Here is a 22027-nt window from a genome sequence, read left to right as displayed (position 1 = left end):
CATGTCATCAAAGAATGGCCGCTTACTGAGGTGGAGCATAGCCCTTCAGCAGCGCAACTTTGAAGTGCGTTATAAGAAAGGGAAGCTAAACACCAATGCTGACGGTCTCAGTCGAGCCTTCTAAAATGACTTGAGCCGTTTAGCTACCATGTGTGTAACTGTATTACCGAAACAATTATATCGGGTTAACTTTTCCGATTTCATAACACTGCATACTCCATGTAGTCGAAGAAGCGTCCTAATGCATGCCGCTAGTATTAGTGTGCCCCAAAGAATGTATACACAATTGTCCGAAGGCGTGCGAAACTTCGAAGGCATCGTAACGAAGCTAGCTTTTAAGGTGAAAAAGCTAGACTCAGAATGGGGATCGTACAGCGCTCCTAGTAGAATGACCTGTTCCCTTCGCTTGCCTGATGTATATCCTGATTTATTTTGTACTTTTATTTAGCCACATTGCATAAATCAGACAGTGTCTCATTGGGAAGACACTCTTGTGAAAGTTGTTCTTTGGGCTTGTTAAACTTGACGAGCACTCTGGTTTGTTTTGTAGCGCATTAATCGGAAACATATCGGTTTCATTGAAGATCTGGCGAATCCAGTGGTTTTCGCGGGGTGCTTTCTGCTATGGGTGTGCTTGGTAATGGCGGTCTTGCTGGGTGCGCCAAGTTTACAGAAATCCCTGACATGAAGCGTCGCTGAGTCCGGCGAAGAAGACATCAACAGAAAGCACGAGAGCTTCGACTGAAAGCTGAACCAACCACTCGCTGTATGCTTCGAGTCAACGCATCGAGTCAGCCGAGCAGCGCAGAACAGCTCGACCTCCTGATGCAGCGTCTGGCGGCGGGGGCGCTGTTGTACCCGGAGAGCGATCTCAACCTGACTTATGGCCCAAAGTGCTTCGTCCAAGGCTGTAATAAACAGCTCTAGCGCAGCGGATCCCCTCCAGCCTACGTTTCGTGCCTCAATGCCTTCTGCGCGATCCCGACCGGGACGAGAGAGTGAGCAGTGAGCGACGGTCGCATAAGAACTTTGTTTACAACGTGCATTCCGGCTGGTCTGCTCCATGTTGTTCGCGCCACGGCCGAGGCGTGACTCCGGGACCAACTTCCCAGCGGCGGAGAGAACGCGGCCGACTCCTCGGTCTGTTCCCAGAAGCTCGGATTCAACCTCCGACGAGCCGCGCCGCTAGCGCGGCTCTTGAACAAACCCGCGTCAAGGTGCCCTTCGACCCCATAGGCGGTCCTCCGAACCCTCACCCACGACTACGTAACGTGACGTGAAAACATAGGGGCAATGTGTGGGGACCTGGGGAACTTTTACTCTACTTATAGAGAGCACCACCATGTATCAGCTCTCTTGTCGACTACCCGCAATATGTAACCTTTTGTATAAAGTTCTTCGTCTTCCCGCAACTTCGCATCTCCGTTGACTCGGGCCCGACACCACGCCGGAGGCGTCGATGTCGCTGACCAAGTCCCAACAGCCTGCACAACACCACCTGGTGGCATCCCACCCACAACCTTCTCCACCCCTTCCTCTTGGAAAGATGCCTCGTTAAATACAAAGCCGGCCGACCAGCGCCGGCCCATCGAGCGTGCCGAGAAGATAGCGGGGGCCAACGGGGCCATGGACTGAGAGGTCTTCTTCTTGAGACCACTCTGACGGACATGAAGCCACAAGACCAGCGACAACTGCCCTGAAGGGCCAGGAGGGTCATGGCAGCAAATAGAGCCCTAGACTGATTGCTCCTCTCAAGAAAATAAGCACGGTTATAGTTTTATAGTAATTGTTTTTCTTCCACGCGTACCATAATAGTGGAATCACCGTTAAAATTTACAACCACCACATATGAAGTTAAGTGATTATGAAATTTGGAACATGTGCACAACAACATGGAACTTGGAACATGTGCACAGCACAAAAAACCTGCACAGCACATCTTTGACATTGTGGATTTGTCCTAGTCCCTTAGGCATCAGCAAAAGACGGGATTGCCGCTTGCCTTGAAATTTATCACCACACGCTGCATGTCCATTTCATATCTAACTTCCACGAGCAAGTGCAGTAAGTGACATGAACAAGACCAACAGTTGTCGTCAATATAACTTGTATAATGCAAGATGAGGTCAAGGCGTCCTGCGTGACGAAGTAGGAGCCATTGTTATTGGGTACAGTACATTGGCGATCATGTGTTCGGGAGAAATGTCACACTGCAGTGGGACCATAAGCCTCTGGAGACCATTTTCAGGAAACCCTTTGACCATTGCCCTCTAATGCTATAAAGGGCGAGAATCGCCCTGCAGACATACGACCTTCTGATGGGATTGTTGCAGGCGAAGAGTTGTACATCGCTGGCACACTGTCGGGGAGCCCATCAGATGAGGAGCTTTGAAGTCAATGTTGTGGACTGCTCCGCATTCCTAGAGGAGTCCTTGCAAATGCATCTAAAGGCATCACATGAGGACGAAGAAATGGCTACCATGCTATAGTATGTGATAAACCAGCTGCCAATAAACAAAACGATTCGCCAGAAGCACTACAGGCATAATAGCCATATGCGCGCTTAAATACAAGGAGGATGACTTGCTGATATGTCCGACAGACGCATCATTCCCCAACACTTCAAGACTACAATCTTGGAAGGCTGCACATATCATGGCCCCAAATACACCACGGCCATCAGCTCAGGCTTGTATCTCCTCACGAATGCATCAACATCTAAGCATGTTACCTGGATCCCCAGATTTCACCATACCTATGGGCTCACTACAAGCATGTAGCCAGGAATATTTTTCTGCAGGGGCCAAGAAAATTACTGTTCCCACAAAGGGATGGGGCGGGGCCCTTTAGCCCTCCCTTAACCGGCATGGCAGCAGTGCGTTGCTGCTCAGACTTAGACCTATTTTGCTAGCAAATATTCTTCTAGGAACCTGTTCATGGAACAAAGCCTACAAATGCCCTTGCTCATGCTAAGCAACAAACTCGAACCTGCAGTAATAGAGAGGCAGGCCCCAAGATAGTGAGAACAAATTACAGCAGTCAAATAGAAAAGCTACAAAACAAAATCATGATTTCAACTATTTCAAGGTTAGCAACCAGGAGAAAACGTGTGGTCAAGGCATTAAATCCAGACTAGCTCTGTGATGTGTGGTGAAAATAACCGAGATCCTGCATCTTGGAGAGAGAAACGGACAAACGCTAGCAATGGAATTGAACTAGCTCTGCTGCCCAATGAAGCAGAGTTTTTCATCAGTCATAAAATATGCAACGAAGTCGAACTTGTGCTCAATCCTTGCAAATTCAGCAAAAAAAGGTCGCCCACGACGCACAAAACGTTGCAGAAAACACTAAATCTTTGAACAGTTAAGGGAGTTAAAAGAAAAAAGCATCACGAAATGGGACTGCACACCTCATGACCCACAGAACTGCCAATGCCAAAATAGCACGAATACAGTGCTCACCAGTGGGCTTCGTCCCGAACGAGAAGACGTAACTTCAAGACTACACCACGACAGTGAAGTTTTAGTCTGAAGAGAGAGAATCAGTGTTCTTTAATCGCTAGGTGCTTTAAGTGCTGGTTCTTCTTTCGGCGTGCTTCATACGCACTCACACTGCACTGGTGCACTGAGTAGAGCCACTTTGTTCTCACAAAGAGTGCAGCACTGACGCACATATCGTGTATTGTCCATTCTTCAACGGCAACTGAAATAATGATGCACACTGCACAGAAAGACAGTATGCACAAAGCCTATTTTTCACAACACTGCACCAGCACGCCAGCACACACCACTGCACAATCCATACGTAGAGGTCACAGCTTGGAAGTAGCCACTGTTCCAATTCAGTGGCTGTGGGGTTTGGCTACTGAGCATCACAAGGTGGCAGAATCAAGCTGCAGCCATAGTGTCCGCATTTTCATGGAGGCCATAGCAAAACATGACCGTGTGCTGTGCTATGTCAGTGTATATTAAAGAACTCCAGCTGCTAGACACCTCGCACGCCACCAACCACCACTTGTTTAAGTAGTACACCGTGGACTGCACTTTCTTCAGGATGACTTCACAACTGTGTACAGGATCACATCAAGTTGATAGTGACACAGAGGAAGAAGTAAGCACAGATTTGCTGTGTCAGAAAAAAATGCTAAAGAAAACGTCTCTAGGCTCAAAGACGCAGCAAAGCACCATGTCATGGAACAGACGCCACGACGCATGCATGCATGGAAAAAAATTGTTGAAATTGAGTTTTCACTGTACATATGAACACAACACCAATAGCGGCAACATATTTGTTGCTGGTATGTAACATGGTATGCAGCACTGCACAAAACTGGTGGATGGTGTATGTGACGTGGGTGATGGTGCTGGCGATATGGCTGAAGGTGCTGTTGACGTGGATGGTGCTGGTGAAGCAGCTAGTGGAGCTCACAGGGTCTAGCGGTAGTTCCTGTGAGCGAACACCTGTAGCAGCTGCTCACACTTGCTCCTGCCTAATTGGTACAGTGCAGGAGTTGCCTACTCTTCACACTGGTCTGTGTCCCCATGAAGATCGTCACTGACGTAGACTGTGCCGAGATAAGGCTACAGTGCATAAATGCATACATTGTGCAACACCACACAGGCTGGAACTGTTTGCAGTGATTATAGGTTAATAGTGCAGTGCTCGGTGCTTCTGAAGACATCTAAACCGACTCTTCAAGACACCAATTGTCCGCTCAACAACAAACCTGAGTGAAGAATGTGCATTATTGAATCTGGCCGCTAGAATGTTCTGGATAGAACATTCAAATTGACGGCATTCGATGTATCGTATTTTTCTGAATTTAATATATTATTACACTGCATTCTCTACCTTGAGAGAGCCGAAAAAATTAGCATTTTGCCTCCAGCAAGCTCGGTTGCCTAGCAACTAGGTAAACAGAAACCACGTGTGCATCAATTTGAGCGAACAAATGGCTTCAAAATAGGGCTACGATAATAAAAATAGTACCAATGAAGTTCTTATGTTTCAAGGAATCTGACAATATAGGTGTTTATAGATGTCTGACTTACAGTTTCCAAATGCCGGCCAATAAATGCTCCCAACTTACAGTTAGGGCTGAATTGCTTACACTGGAAAAAGAGTGGTAACTTTCGAAAAAAATGGGTCTACAAAAATATTTTCATATGAAAATGACCGGAAAGATACCGCGGACATTATACAATCCTGCTGCAGCAGATATCAAAGGCTTAATAATACTCGAAATCGCTTCCTGTAGGAGCGTTGCGAACGTGCGTCTAGTCAAGACGGCTGCTTGCAGCGCCTATGAAGGATGCTATTTGTACACTGATAGCATGCGCCAAACAGAAGTGGCACCTGTAGCTTGGGCGATTTCTCGCACGCTAGCTACTGGCTTCGCAGCGGCGTACCTCATTACAGCTGTCTCATGGGAATCGGCAGCTGGTATTCCTCGCTTCCCGTTCTGCGGCTCCACAGATCGAGTCGTACAGAATCTATTGAAGATGGTCTTGAAAGTTGGCTGTGCAGGAACATGGGGAGCAGGATACTTACCCTTGTATACCCGTGCTGCCAAACGTCCGTTTTCTTTTGCCCTGATGTAGGCAATAACAATGTCTACCTTTTCAGCAGCTGAAAAGTTGCACAACACTGACGGAGCCATTCTTTAGTTGATACTATGGCGGTAACAGCAGGCGGGTCCAGAAATGTGAGAGAAACAGCACAAATGAAACTCCTGAAGGGGACCTTGTTACCGAGAAAAAAAAAAGAAGCATTGAAATATTCTTCTGCAAGATATCTACGCTTGCAGTTGCTTATTTCTTATATACCGCCCTCGGAGCCAGAACCTCAAGCCTAGGAAAGCTGATATGCCAAACTGTCAGCGCTGCGCCCGCACCGTGTCGGGCGGCGCCCGACACGCAATGCGATTTCTCAGAGCCTACCGAGAATGACGCAGTGCCAGACGCGAATTTCGCGACCAGCAGCGACCGCCTTCGAACGGCTCGGTTCGCCCGGTGGCGTCGCGACTGCGGCACTCGTGCGCGTGATAATTGCGCGCTTCATTTGCTATGTTTCGTTTTAGCACATCGAAAGCAGCCAGAATTGGTAGCGCTGCAGTGCTGCAGAAATGTGTTCGTGTTCTTCTTTAAAATCCTATTTGGCATTCCGTCACGGGCAGCTCGTAGTTTAACTTTAGAAGTACCTCCTTCCTGCTATAATTTCAAACTATAATTAGTTAATCTTAGTTAGATATTAGGTTAATTGGTACCTTTTAGAACTCCTTATTTTCTCGTCACTTATACAACAGTTCCAAACAAAAGGCGGTATAAAATTTTAATTTCCCTTTTTTTAAAAACTGTGCAAAGTCTTAGCTCAAACTGCCCCTATACTACATAAGGTTTAAGGTTCCAAGCGTCCCAAGGTTCCCAGGTTCCAAGTTTAGACCACCTGGAGTTCTTTATTGTGCACTGACATCGCGCAGTATAGGGCACCTTCCATTTTGCCTACATCGAAACACGGCCGCTGCGACCGGGACCGAACTCGCATCCTCGTGCGCAGCAGTCGAGCGCCCTATCCACAGAGCCACCACTGCGGGGCGCACTTTTTCTGCCAAAAATCGATTCGTAACTTTCAAAAATAAGCTCTTTTTAAAATTAGGCACACCTTTTGCACAGTAAGAGTAACTGTCTTCGCTTGCTTTTCAGTAGTCGCCGCGAACGTCCTTGCTGATCCCTGCGCGTACTCAAAGTCGATTCATCCAGCACTTCTCAACAGTCTTGCGCCGACCACTGCTGAACGGCCCATGCGGTGCCTAGCCTTTCTTGGCGCTGTCTGTTTGTGAGGGGCGGATGTCTCGCTGCCACGCAGTGGCTCACACCAGCTTCCTCAAGTCTTTAGTGTATTTTCTTGCACGAAATAACCAAAGAAAGGGCGTCCCTAAGCCCCTTTGGGCTGATTAACGAGTCAGCAACGACTGCAGACACGATTATTATATCTGCTTATCTCGTCGGCCTTGGTCTGCGCTGCACCAGGCGTCACCAAGCCAGCCCTGGCAGTCCCCATTTCCTTTGATGTATTGTGCTGGGTTTCATGGCGCAAGCATCTGAGGCTATCTTGCAGTAAGCTCGAGGTATGGGAAACATTATTTTCTGCAGAATTGTTCCCTTTGGTCACCTCACAGTACCTCTAGAACTATTTGTGGCAGTACAAATTTCACTTTGATGGACACCTTTTAAAAAATTCAGAGGCACCTAATTACATAATTATTTGGCAATCCGATCACATTAAAAGATGTTGTTATCTCTACCGGAAGTGACGTCACTTCCGTTCTGCCGTCATCATTTCTGGTAACGTTCCATCCGGTCTGGTCAAATGACTTCTCTCCAGCCATCGAGTGATTTTTATGACCGACGTCACAATTTTTTCCCGACGAGGCTTCGCGCTGAAATGCACGATGCGCCGTATTTATACCAAGGGAGCTTTCGGTGTCATGCTGCTCTTTCAAGCCCGAGATCGAGACCCGGGTCCGTATCCGAAATTGCGTGGTCATCGAAAGCCTCGTTTTAGGCGAAACCTGGCTGGACGACACGCCGTAAGCGAATGCGGCGGCTAAGATGCACCGAAAAGTGGTGAAGAAATCGGACGGTGACATTAAACGCATAGCGCATGCTCCATTAGGGCATGCTCTACGGCGTGTTGCTGTTTCAACATGGCTGCTGTTGCGCGTTCATTACTTATGCAGCGAGTGAGTGCACGCCGAACGTTTTGCTTGTATTTGATCTTTCCTCTCGAGCTATAGTGTATAAGATGCCGTGCTTAGCGATGATCGGCCAACGGCGGCTTCAGCTTCCGCCATGTGTCACTGCATTTGGAACGCAGGTATGTGAATTACCTTTCTAAAATCCATGTGTAGTCTTTAAATGTACAATAAGGAGTATCTGCAATGTTCTTAATCTATTGATGTCCGCTGGGTGTACGGAGCAGCTTCGAGTTTCCTCTTTGCTGTGGCATCTGGTACGCGACTAAACTTTTGGCTAATCTCATCTTTCGTAATGCTGCGCTTATCAGCGAAGTGCAAAAGTTCTGCCCGATGTTTCGCTGCGGCAAAGGCAGCGCGGTGAATGCTGCGCTCGCTTCCGGTCGCAACCAAAATTACGTGTGCTTCCGGCGTTTTAGCCAATCACGTGTCGCCGAAAACGACGCTTTCGTAAGCTATGCGATTTGGGCTGCGGACCCCACTCGTTACTCGTTTTGTGGTTGCCACCACGGGCCAACCGCCGAAGTCGATACTCCTGCCCAATCGAGATTAGCCACAGAAAGGAAGCAAGCGATTCCTGCATTGACAGGCAGCGCGGCTTACGCAACGAAGTTCGTCAGTCGGTAACCAAGAGCAGGCGAAAGCTCGATGGCCGATGACTCTGTTTCCGGAATGGCTGTGGAGATACAGGTAGGAGGTTATGGGAAAGAAAATGCGCTTTCATTGCCTCACTTGGGTCGTCAGCAGATCACGCCGCAGGGGAGGCAACAAGGGCTTCTACAGTGGGAAGAGAAACAACTGCAGGCGTCTGCATGTTTGGTCCAGAACTAGGCCAGGCGGCTGGGATACACGATTGGGGCTGCAGTACGCCACACACCTGCTCAGAGCAGACGCCTGAGCGGGGAACGTTATGTGCACAGAAATTTAATAGGAAAGGTGCGGCACCAAAACTTGCAAATGAAAATACTGGCATTGGTGTGTAGGGTATAGCGCCCCGAGCCACCTTTGTACAGTGAGAAGCGACAAGGTGAACAGCTCCGGTTTAATACAGAGCTGGTAGAAGATAGCGCGTAGAGGCGACGAATAGACGGGTAGTTACAAGGACAAGCACTTATCGTTGTCGGTCCTCGTCTGCATATTAATGAAGTCTGCATATCAGCGAGCTCTTCCAACTTCCTGCTGTCATTTATTTTAAACTCCTGGGGTTCTTTAACGTGGGTGACGCTGCAGACTACACGGGCATCACGTGGTTCGCCTACATCGAAATACAGAAGCCGTGGCCGAGAATCCACCCTGCGAATATGGGATGAGCAGCCTTACGCCAAAGTCACTCTGCCACGCGGGCTGGTGCAAATGACAAGCATGTGCTACCACAGTATACCCTGGCTTCCATCACTGGGGTAACAGGAGACTTCTTGTTTTTCCGCGAGATCGAAATATACTTGGTATCTAGTTGCGTGAGCGGCAAACCGTAATGCAATCTTAAATATTTCGAACTTTAGAGCAATGAAACATCATTAATATTCATAAATCTAAGTCCCGACAAAGTGCTGATTGATTTCAGTCGCCAGTACGAAGTATTCTGCTTTGATGATAGCCAATAAAATTTCATACGCCCAGACGGTCACAAACCGAAAAATACGCCTCGTTGGACACGCCGGTCATATTTATTTCAGTGTCCGTATTTTTCTTTGGCGTACTGAAATTATTTTAAAATTTCAAATATAGTACGATTTCTAAATTGGCGCGGCTATTATTTTATGCCAGCAGAAAGAGCTTCAAGGTACTTTTGCAAATCAGCTTTGTGTAATCCGCCAATGTGGTAATTGAGTTCCTCTCCCATACAAGTCTGCACAAGCGCTGTCACTACGCCTGAGCGCCTTTCATTTGTTCTGTGACTGTTTTCGCCCGTTTCGATAGGCTGCGGAAGCCTAATTTCTTAAACCACGAACTTATAGACCAATACTAGATAGTGTTAAAATACTAGATAGTAGTACGATACTAGATAGTAGTACGAAATAGATAGTAGTGTTGAAATACTTAGAGTTATCTTCACACAGAATATGCTTTGGGATGCGCTCATTGAATCTGTTTCAGGGAAGCTATCTCGTGTTGTTGGTGTGATGGCGCGACACAGAGCCATATTACCTTTCAATATAAAGCTTCTTGTTTACAATACCCTTTTTTTTCTTTGTATTTTTGTGTATTGGTATGGGGTACCACGACACGTACAAATCTTGAAAGAATACATACACTGCAAAAAAAATTGTTCGAGCACTTTTTAATGTACCGTATCATTTCCATACTTCAGAGCTATTTTCGAAAGCAAACATAATACGCGCGTTTAATCTTTATAACTATAAGTTAAGTCTGGCCTTCAAACGGGAGGTGAAAGGAAATCTCAAGTTTTTTTATGATTTCTCACAACTCGATAAAAACACACATTCCTACACCACCCGTAACACAGAACCGTGGAAGGTGGTCACTGCGCGGGCAAATTATTCCAGGCAAAAAGTGTCATACACACTGCCAACCCTTTTAAATTGATTCCACAAATCAGGTATAGATTTGCATACAATTTCTGTACGAACCCTACGCAAACATTTCATTAACAATCCTTGCTTACAATAACAACTAAAAGTGTTATCTTGCCTTTTGTTATTTACCTCTTGTGACTATCAAGTGTGCGTGCATTATTTTTGAATATTGTCCTTTCTGCGAGTTTTTTTCTGTTGTTCTAGCGCTGCCTGCTTTGTAGGGAGGCTGCGGGCTTCAGTCAAGTCGCTTGTTGTCAAGTGGCTTTTATCCGCAGTCTCCCCCATCGCTGATGGAAATAAACAAGTTATTATTATTATTATTATTATTATTATTATTATTATTATTATACTATAACAGGGCAATAAACTCTACTACAAAAACTGCGGTTACAGGAATGAACGCTACTCTGTGATTCTTTTCGCATATTGTAGCAGAAAAGCTCTATGTATCCGCGGCAAGCACCCGCATGCACAATCCGCGTGGATCTACGTACGTACAGCCCCCGTCAAAAATATACAGCCTAACGCGCGCGGCCGCGGAGCTGCAGCGGAGCCGAGTAGTGGCGTCCCTGTCTCCCAAGCGCGCTTGGTGCGATGGCATAGAGGTTGAGGGTGAAAGGCTCTCTTGCTGTAGGGCGAGCGAGGGATGGTGGTGGAAAACATTTACTTAGGGCTATTTACAGGAGAGAGAGTCCTAAAGGCCAGCGCCTTACAAATTCTAGGAGAGGGCCCTACTCCGGGACCCCTGTGGCTTCCGCGTCAGCTCGGGCCCTAGCGACGAGGGCTGTCTGGCTCTCTAGCGTACAGCAGCTGAGCAGGGCAGCTTCCCAACTCTCTCGGGGAGGGGAGGGGAAAGGTGAGGTTTAGAGGAGCATGCCCACACCGTGTGGTACACGTCCGAGAACGCGCATCCGCAGTGCGGGCACAGCCCGTTAAAAGCCGGATTAAAATCTTGCAGCACTGCCGGGCACAGTACCGTGTTGGTATTTAAGCGAAGGAGCCAACGCTCGCTTTTGGTTAGCCCTTTCGCAGGGCGATGAAAGAGGCTATGCTGTGTTTGATAAAAGTGAATAAATTTTTTTAGGTGATAGCCGGATTAGGCTCTTATACCGCAGGCTGCGAGTGTCGAGGCGATGCCCCGTGGTTGACCGCGCGGGCTGAGGGGTCTGCAGCCTCGTTTCCCTCTAGTCCCGCATATGCTGGGGTCCACATGACGACACATGTATTCGGGCGATCGTGGTACTCGCATCTATGTAAAATTTTAGCGGCGCGTTGAGGTATGCGTCCCTGTTGTAGATTTCGACAGGATTCCCGGGAGTCGGTAATGATAACCCGGGAGTCTGGTTCTGCAGCGGCGAGCGCTATGGCTACTCCACGTGTGCAATGTTGGGGGCGCGGAAAGTGAGTACGTGAACGTGCGTATTTTGATGGATTTCTGAGGCCGTATACCATCCCCCGTGGTATGCGCCAGCAGCATCTGTGGAGAAGGCTCCGTAGCGAGAGCCATAGAGGTCGTTAAGGGCCGTCGCGCGCGCGGTTCGACGGCCCTAGTGAGTCTCCTTTGTCATGTTCTGTGGCAGAGGTTGGACCTGTAGCGCGTTGCGCCAGTCCTCTGGAACTGTGGTCATTTCCTGTGCATGCGCTTTGTAGGCAAGGTGCACGCGGTTTAGGATGCTTTTGCCGGCTGAGGATTTGTTCAACCCCAAGTATTGATTGTTGAAGTGCACCTCGCGTAGTTCCGCAAAGGTGTTGATCATCCCGAGATCGATGAGCCGTTGATTGGACGTCGTTATGGGGAGGTTGAGGGTGTGCTTTTTTGAAGGATGATCACCTCTAGGGCGTTCTCTTCACATATCCTCATGTAGCCATATGGTGCCGAATAGAGTATCCGGCTGGTTACAAATGCATTGGCCAGCCTCACGACGTGTTTGCATCCTACCCCCCCCCCCTCCATTTGTTAGATACCCGGCGGACCATGCGGCGCACATGGCCTCCAATCTTGCGGAACTTCTGCGGAGCTTCTGCAGGCTGTTTCGATCATGCTGTTGCGGTGAATAAAGAGTCCCTACAATCTTACCTCATCCTGTTCAGGGATAGGGCCGCTAGCAAGGGAGAGGTCAATTTTGATGATTCACTTCGGGTTGGGCCGAAGGTGCACGAATTCTGATTTGGTCGGGGAGCATTCCACGCCACAGCGGCGAGCGTATGCGTACACGATAGTCGCCGCTTGTTGCGGGTTGGCCTCTATCTGTCCCAACGACCCATGTGTTGCCCAGAGCGTGGTGTCGTCGTTATACAGGGCACACCTGATGCCTGGGACATCATTAAGCAGTGGAGCAGGTGGCTTCACAACCAGATCAGGGCAGAATAGAAGCGAGATTGAGTGCCGCGATGGAAGCCTAGATCACGACAGGCTTTAGCGCCATGGAGGCAGAACTTACAGCTGCCTTTCAAAACCTATTAGACAGGCTGCCTAGCCTCATGGCGGCTCAGATGCCAAAACCACTCAGCAAAGCTCGCAAGTCAGGTTCTGTTAAGCGCCTCTAAACCAATAGCGCGAGAAGCAAAATTTCCAGACTCCACACCCCCTCTGAGGACGGGGACTTGACAGTAGAGGACGGAGTTCCACACACGGCAGTGGTCCGTCAGGCAGGCGCCATCGGCTCCCCTCTCCTCCAGGGTGGTACCCTAAATCTAAGTGAACACAATGGCGCGCAATACTAACAAACGCCGGTACTCGCACACAAAATCGGCCTCAAAAACAATTCTTCAGTGGAACTGTCGGGGTTTCCGCGCGCTCACTAAGCGTGCTGCTCTCCGACTCCACTTAACAACACTCCCAGAACTGCCCGCAGGTGTAGCCCTCCAGGAGCCAGGAGAGAGTGCCACATTGAGCAATCAGCGGGACGCGCGGACCGCACTGCGTGAACAAAGATTTTACGGCTACCTCTGTCGCTCTCGCCTTTAACGCGGCCTATTAGTACGTTATTGTTACCCTCCTTCCGCTTAGGAAACAGGACCCGTCACTGCATGTACTCAGCATATAGAGCTCGCACAAACTCTCCAATGTAACATACACTGACACATTAAGCAAAGCCCTGGAGGTCGCAGGAAAGGAACCCCTCATTATAGTTGGAGACTTCAATGCCCCCAGTCCTCTCTCGGGCTACCGTAAAGCGGAGAAAGGCGGACGAAAGCTGGCGGAGCTTATCTCCACGTTGGGCCTAACCCTCCACACGCATCCTGCTCACCCCACCAGAATAGGTAACTCCGCAACATGGGACACGTGCCCGGATCTTACCATCACCAAAAACAAACGACATGCTGATTGGTACAACACCGAGGAAACCCTCGATAGCGACCACTACATCCTCCTCACAACACTCTGCACGAAACCTATCACACGCTCACATTGACAAGCTACACTTCCAGACTGGGATTCGCTTTCACTCGGAGTACACTAACCCTGAAACTATAGCCCAACAAGGTTATGAAACTTGGTCCCAACATTTGGTGGCCCAGCTTCGTAAGGGTGAACAACAAGTTCAGCTCTCAGAGGCAACACAGATGGTTGACAACCACCTCCTGCAGCTCTGGCAGCCCCGGCATAGCCTCATCTGCCGATCGCACCGGCAGAAGTACAACCGCCAACTCAAAATTCATATCGCGGCACTCACCCAGGAGCCAGTCGAGCCCAACTCGCCGACTGAAACTAGGTGGACCGCTGTAATACTACGGCTCGACAAATGTCGAATCGCAGCACATGGCGTCTTTTTCGCGCCTTGATCGATCCGGCTCAAACACGGAACGAAACCCAGAAACACCTACAAAGAGCTATTCGCGCTTTCGACGGGGACGCTTCCAATTTGGCTAGGACGGCGCTCAGAGATAAATATCTCTTTAGCATTCAGGACTACCGCGTGTCGGCATACTCATATACATCCTCTGAGAATGAGGAGCTGGACAGACTGTTCCAGCTTTACCACCTTTGCGGCCCTGGCAAAAATGAAGCGCGCCATAGCACCCGAACGGGATAGGGTGACGGTTACGCTCCTTGCTAACCTCCCGGACCCGGCATACCTGTGCCATCTTCACTACTTTAACTACATATGGGACGGGGCACACCCCTCCCAATGGACTGCAAAAACCGCATTAGTCACTTTCGTACCGAAACACGGAAAAGCCATCAATATTGAGAATCTCCGACCTTTTTCACTAACTGCTTGTGTGGAGAAGTTGACGGAAGTTATGGTCAGAGACAGACTTTCAACATATCTAGAATCCAAACACACCTTTGCGGAGACCATGTTCGGATTCCGCCCACACCAATTCGCGCAGGATGGTCTGCTGCATTTACACAAGGAAGTCTTGGATCCGGTCGAACACCCCAGTGACGACAAGGTGATCCTCGCCTTGGACCTTAAGGGGGCGTTTGACAACGTGACCCACGACATCATCCTCACTGACACATTTGTCACAGTCGAATTGTGGCCACAAGCCGTTTCGGTACATCAGACAATTTCTCACTGATCGGCAAACCTATACACGTATCGAAGACCAGGAGCATGGCCCGTACCTGCTAGGTACCAGAGGAACTCCACTGGGAGCAGTCCTCTGTCCCCTCCTCTTTAATCGGGCCAGGGAGACAGTCGCGCTGGCTCGCCATAGTAATTGTGGCGGTCGTGTTGTTACTTCTTTCCCGGCGTCTGTGCGGGGGCGCGTGCATCGATTCAAAACGCAGAGTCAACTTCGAAAGCTGCTCCGAAGTGGAGGCCCGCGGTGCAAGCAGCTAAATTTACGCGGGCGCTCGAAAATATTCCGCGGCAACTGTTTCGCGCTAGCGTGGAATACGTGTTAAGAAGCTTCAGTGGCCGAATCGATTCGCGCGCGCTTCGCTAGTGAAAAAAGTGAAGGAATTCTGAAGGCCGCATACAGCGCCTGGCAACAAGCCTCGCGCTATTCTTATTTCCTTTCAGGCTCATTTTATATGCTTGTTCCTAGTTCGTTCGTGAAACTTTCATTTCCATCCTTCGCTTCAAGCAGCAACCATAAGCAACTCACTCTGCTGCGCACCTTGCTGCATTCCAAAAAATAAGACTAACTACAGACAGCTGTAAGCATTCGAGTCTCCCCCTATCTCCGGACGCCTAGCGCCAGCTAAGCGATATCACGAGAGCTAGAAGGTGAGAACCACGGCCACCTGGATCGGCGCGCGCGCGTGACCTGAGTGACCCGAGCGGCCGCGTGAAAACGGAGACGGGACTGGAGAGAGGGCGGCAGAGAGAAAGAGGGGAGCAGCAGAGAGAGCGACTCCGAGCGTCATGTGATGGAGATCATGTATCCGAGAATTGCCTTGAATAAACGTGTTCAGTTGGAACGGGTGTGGTCGATCAAGGCGACCAGCGACTGACATGGCGACGAGGATTATTTAGCGAACCTTCAAGCGAACCTTCAAGCGGACCTTCAAGCGGACCAACGGCAGCCGAAAACGTTATACTGAACTCCGAGCAAGTGAATGAGAAGCTGCAAGTGCACCAGCAATGGCGACCGGCGGGGAGAACGCTTCAAACCCGAGAATCTCAACGCCGATACCGAACGAAGCTGGAAACGGCACACGGGAGTTGCAGACAAAAAAACCTCGGACCCCGGGTATTTTCGGAATGCAAACGCCGCTTAGAAATCCATCCGAAATCGGACTGTCGACAACGCCAGACGCACCTCGTACAGGAACAACGATGCAATCCGGAACTATAAGTGCAACGACGGAGCTCGCTGTGCTCAACACTACGTTACAGATGATGGCTCGACTCCTGGAACGGCAAATGACATCATCTAACCTGCTGAACGACAGCACGGCGCTGCAAATAACAACAACGCCTGATTTGACAGGAACGCTACCGACTTACTCCGGTACTGAAAGAGAAAACTTTCAAGATTGGAAGACATCAGTGGAGTCGATGCGAGATCGTTGTTCGTGGACCGATGCAGCAACTTTGAATGCAGGAATATCACGACTCCGAGGGCGCGCATCATCATGGCATCAAACCACCGGCAACCAGTACAACGACTGGACAACCTGGGTATCAGCGCTAAAAGATGAGTTTGACAAACCACTACTCTTCTGCCAGTGGGTTGCCTCAGTTGACGCAAGAGCGCAACGAGAGAACGAAAGCATGACCGACTACATGTACGCCCGGCTCCAACGCATCAAACGTGGCACATATGGCCTTTCCGACGACGATGTGGTTGACTGGCTCATTCAGGGAGTGCAACAAGACAGTGCGAAGCCCATGCTCGCTGCCTTCCACGATCTCCGCCGCGGAACAATTAGTGAGTTCTTGCACTACGTTCAACAGCTTGATCGACGAGATGCTGGACTATCGCAGGATAACACCAAACACCAAACCTCCCCCAAGACTTCAAAATTCCCTGAAAAAAATTCGGTGGAAGCCCCGAGTGCAACGTACCCGAAGACCCAACGTCTATTGCCAGACACCTGCGCAAGATACAGAACGAAGGGACATCGAGCCAAAGATTGCCCCCAACCAGACACGAGGACCGAAGAGCAAAAGAAGTCTGCAGCGCGCCGCAGAGAGGCAAGAGCAAGCGAAGAGCACACCAACTGCATTGTCAAAGGAGAATCACCAGGAAAACTAATTCTCCTACCGGCAAAAATCAACGAGATCGAAACGTCAGCGCTCTGGGACACTGGTTCAACAGTCTCCTTAGTGTCTCACGCATTTGCCACACAGCACAACCTCGAAGTGGCACCAGAAAAAGACATTCTGCTCAAGGGACCTTTCGGAACATCCGACATACCAGTAGGCGTCACGCAAGCACGCATCACGATCGGGAAAACCTCAGCAACAATCGAGGTCAAAGTCGTAAAGGACCTACCCTACAACGCAATTGTGGGAACCGATTGGCGCGAGTGCGTACCATATTACTACATTGAACGATGCGCAAACGGCATTCACAGCTTGGAATGGATTCCAAAGGAGATCGTGAGGGGAGCAGAAGAAAACGTCGTTCCGCAGAAGCTACCGCCCAATCGGACGAAAGGGACAAATACGACACCGACCGATGACAAAACTGTCGAACACTCCGAAGCGACTAATGACACCTGCATATGGCCGACATCAACGACATGCGGAGCAGTCACGGACGTCACAACTGTAAGCGGCAGCAAAGAACTTCCATCCCGTGAAGAAATCGTTCAGCTCATCACGCAAGTGAAACCTGAAGACTTCACCACAGATGAAACAGGCAGGTTTCAAGCCATTCTACTTGACAGCATTGAAGTGTTCACAAACCCAGAGAATGACCTCGGACTGTGCACTCACGTGGAACACACAATCGAGCTCTCCGACGACAAACCCATTCGCATGCAGCCGTACACCGCCAGTGAAATCAACAAAAAGTTCATACGGCAACAAACGCAAGACTGGCTGAACAAAGGGATCATACGTCCATCGAAATCGCCTTATGCATCACCCGTCATCGTGGTTGAGCAACCTCATCACGAATCAACTCCTAAACGACTGTGTGTAGACTATCGCTTCCTGAATGCAAAAACTGTCAAACACGCATATCCGATGCCGAAAGTGGACGCAGCAGTCCGCAAAATTTCTGGATCACAGTACTTCACAAAAATTGATGTGAAAAAGGCCTTTCTGAACATTCCGCTTCGTGAGGAAGACCGAAAAAAAGCCGCATTTGTGACAGAAGATGGTCACTATGAACCGACTCGTATGCTCTTTGGACTATGCACGGCACCCTCAACAATGCAGAGCGTAATGAACGAAGGTCTGAAGCCGCTGATCGACAAAAACCAGGTCATCGTCTACATGGACGACATCTGTATCTTTACGGACACGTCGGAACAGCACATCAAGACGGTCAGTCAAGTGCTGAAAACTCTACAGAACTTAGGACTCAGAGCAGACTTCAAAAAGTGCCTATTCGCAGTGCAGTCCATCCCTTTCCTTGGTGCGATAATATCCCGCGAAGGAGTAACAATCGATCCGGGAAGAACCGCAGCTATATCGGGATATGGCAAACCGAACACAAAAACCGAAGTACGATCTTTCCTCGGGCTGACATCGCATTACCGAAAGTATATAAAGGACTATGCGAAGATCGCCAAACCCCTGACAGAACTAACGAAAAAGGACTCCTTGATAACGTGGACTACTGAATGTCAAGAAGCCATGGACAAACTTAAGGAATGTTTGATCAGAGCACCCATACTAGCTACCTTCGACCCATCGCTTCCAACCGAAGTGCATGTCGACGCTTCATACACGGCATTTGGTGCAGTATTGTCCCAAAAACACGGAAACGAAACACGCATAATCGAATATGCAAGCAAGAAAGTGCCGGAATCGGATAAGCACAAGCACTCAACAGAGCTTGAAGCAATTGCAGTGCATTGGGCCGTTACCGACAAGTTTCACCATTACTTACAAGGACTCGAGCACTTTGACATCTACACGGACAACTGGGCTGTCTCGCACATTATGTCAAAGAAAAATCCGAACAGACGTTTTGCACGCATTGTGCTTGACCTGATGTCTTACAACTTCAGCATCCGCCATACATCAGGAAAGACAAACGTAGTGGCCGACGCCTTATCAAGAACGCCTGAAGACGCGCACGGAGTTTTCATTCTCATAGCCGAGGATGATCGACTGAACAAAGCGCTACGAACCGATCCGAAACTTGCATCAGTCATTCAGCAAACGCAGCAGCCGCAGGCAAGCAAGTCACAGTACAAGCTTGTCAACGACCGACTCGTACACGTGACGAATAACGGAGAAAAGGAGATTCATCGCATTATAATACCCGAATCGCTGAAACAAGATGTACTCCAATCGTACCACGACAACGACGGTCATGGCGATGTTACTCGGACACTGTCTAAAATACAGCGACGCTACTTCTGGGAAAACATGAAGAACGAAGTTGAAAACTACGTGAGAGGATGCGAAACCTGCCAAAGATTCAACTCGCAGACGGGAGTGCAAGCTGGTTCACTAAACCCCCGTATGCCATCCTCCAACCCATTCGAAACCATCGCAATGGACCACGTTGGACCCATCAATTCCCAGGACTCCAACAAATATTTTATAACCGCTGTTGACGGGACAACGCGATTCATTGTAACACGCGCCGTACCCGATAAATCAACGGAACATGTACTACGTTTTGTCGAAAAAGACATCGTTCTCACGTTTGGAACACCGAAGACCGTGATAACGGACAACGACAAAGTTTTCACGTCAAGAGCTGCAAAGAGATACTTCGCCGAGAAGAGCATCACGCACGGCCTCACAGTACCTTACGCTCCGGAAACAAACGGTCTTGTCGAAAGAGCAAACGGCAAAATCTTGTCCGCACTGCGAAAAAACGTGAACGGCGACATCGACCACTGGAGCGAATACATGAGAGAAACAACATTTCAGGTGAATAACCAGCCTCACTTTGGAATAAAATTCTCTCCATTCGAATTGCTTTTCAACTACGTCCCACGCAAGCAACTGGTCAACGAAATGAACATCCCGCAAGACCCAACTGACGACATCGAAGCAAAACGTGCGCAAGCCAATGCCACATTAAGGGCCTATCTACGCAAAATGAAACGGACGCACGACGCTAAACACCGCCTATCCAATTTCGAAATAGGTGACGAAGTATGGTACCAAAAAGGAGCAAGAGATGCCAAGCTGGGACCTCTCTACGACGGGCCATACAGAATTATTCATGTAAACAAAGACACGTTTACCATCGCTAAGGAAGAAAACGGCTACGAAGATACCCGACTTGCCACAGCTAGACAACTGAAGCACTACCATGTGCAAGACAGCGCGGTGACACCATCGCCTGAACTACAGAAAGCACAAGAATCGTTCACGCAAGACTCGCCGCGCTCAAGATAACTCGAAGAGGCACCGGAAGACTGTTCAGATCGCCGAACGCGCCTAAGGAAACCGCCTAAGTGGCTCGAAGATTATATTACCGAATAATACGCAGCAGCGACAGGGTCTGCGCCATTGCGAGGACGCAATGTTTGGGAGCCCGGTCGTGTAAGCATTCGAGTCTCCCCCTATCTCCGGACGCCTAGCGCCAGCTAAGCGATATCACGAGAGCTAGAAGGTGAGAACCACGGCCACCTGGATCGGCGCGCGCGCGTGACCTGAGTGACCCGAGCGGCCGCGTGAAAACGGAGACGGGACTGGAGAGAGGGCGGCAGAGAAAAAGAGGGGAGCAGCAGAGAGAGCGACTCCGAGCGTCATGTGATGGAGATCATGTATCCGAGAATTGCCTTGAATAAACGTGTTCAGTTGGAACGGGTGTGGTCGATCAAGGCGACCAGCGACTGACACAGCTCAAAGAAACGTATAAGCGTGAAACTCTCTTCACGTGTCCAGTAACCAGTGTCCGCATGCCGTTACCACAGGGTGAGAAAGCTTGTGCCATTTCTGCAGCGAAGCTGAATTCCACCCAAACCATTACAAATAAAGCAGGCCGGTGCTGAAATTAGGCCTCACGATCCTTTTATACGGGTTTCTTTGTCTCCACGCTCCCATTGATACTCTGAGCTGCAGCAGGCGGCGTACGGATTTGACTTCATTAGCTTTTAGGGTTTGCTGGTCAGAAAGACGTCTGGGCTTGTTTAAACTGAGACAATTTGAAACTGTCAGGAATAATGTTGTGCTTACAGTGCATTATAAGGTTGAACCCACCATGATTGCTTATTATTGCACCCTATGTTTTCATAAAGGTACTGGAAATAATTATTGTTTGACTCCCTAACAACGATTTCACAATGATGGGATTTTTCAATATGTGGAAAGTCATGACGGTTCATTTTTGTAACAGAGATAGTTATCAAGTAAATAAATCACTTTGCAGCTCACGATATCTTATCGAAAAAGATTCTTGCCGTGCAGTAACGAGTCTAAACTCGAAACAAATTATTACAGTCATAGTGCCCTAGACTCTCAGCATGGCACCTGTTTTATACTCAGTGCACTTTGGCTGAAATGGATGCAGTTTAAGAAAGAGCACGGCGAGAAATTGCTCTTGAATGAGGACACCCAGCCAATGACGTCGACCGATTGTCTCGAAGACGGGGATAATCTCTATTGCCAGCAACATTAGTTACACTTTACAGTGTCAGAATGATTACCGCAGTTACATAAAAAAGCTTACTCCATACACTGGGCATCCTTCTTTCAGATGAATTTGCAGCAGTGCTCTTAAATTGTATCCATTTATAATGCGAGGTTAGCGCTGCGTGAAAGCGCCGCCAGACTCAATTACGTCCTGGAGGCGTCCTGGAAGCGACGCATATAGTCGCTGAACAATTTCGGGGCGTGACCTCAGGCGCTCCCATTCGTCGAGGATAGCAGCTCTAAGATGCTCTTTCATCTGTAGCTGAAATGCCTGACCGGAAAGTTGCGGCTTCATTATCCATCAGATGTTTTCTACAACATTGGGGTCGGCGCCTTTCGGGGCCATTGAAGCTGAATGATTGCCAGTTGCTCCAGTTTTTTTCTGTACTTTCCTAGTGATGAAAGTGTTGAAAGCAGAAAACAAACAATGCTTGAAATATTACAAGTTAGAAAAATAAGGCCAGTTTCGCACTAAATATCTTATTTACGCTCACAGAAAAAATGGAAAGAGCACGGTCCCGCAAAGTTCGACATACTAAAAGCGCTAAATACAAGGCGCT

The 22027-nt window shown here is 48.9% G+C and overlaps 2 pseudogenes; one reads left to right on the top strand and one right to left on the bottom strand.

Moving 5' to 3' along the window:
- Positions 1 to 11021: 11021 nt before the first annotated feature.
- On the bottom strand, positions 11022 to 14597 carry LOC149356559 (uncharacterized; annotated as a pseudogene).
- LOC149356558 (uncharacterized) overlaps positions 14596 to 22027 on the top strand; it is a 58852-nt pseudogene continuing 51420 nt past the window's right edge.

Source organism: Amblyomma mixtum, chromosome 3 (genome assembly GCF_055824585.1).
Source record: "Amblyomma mixtum isolate Tamu chromosome 3, ASM5582458v1, whole genome shotgun sequence".
NCBI lineage: Eukaryota > Metazoa > Arthropoda > Arachnida > Ixodida > Ixodidae > Amblyomma > Amblyomma mixtum.
This window is presented reverse-complemented; position numbering and strand designations above follow the sequence as displayed.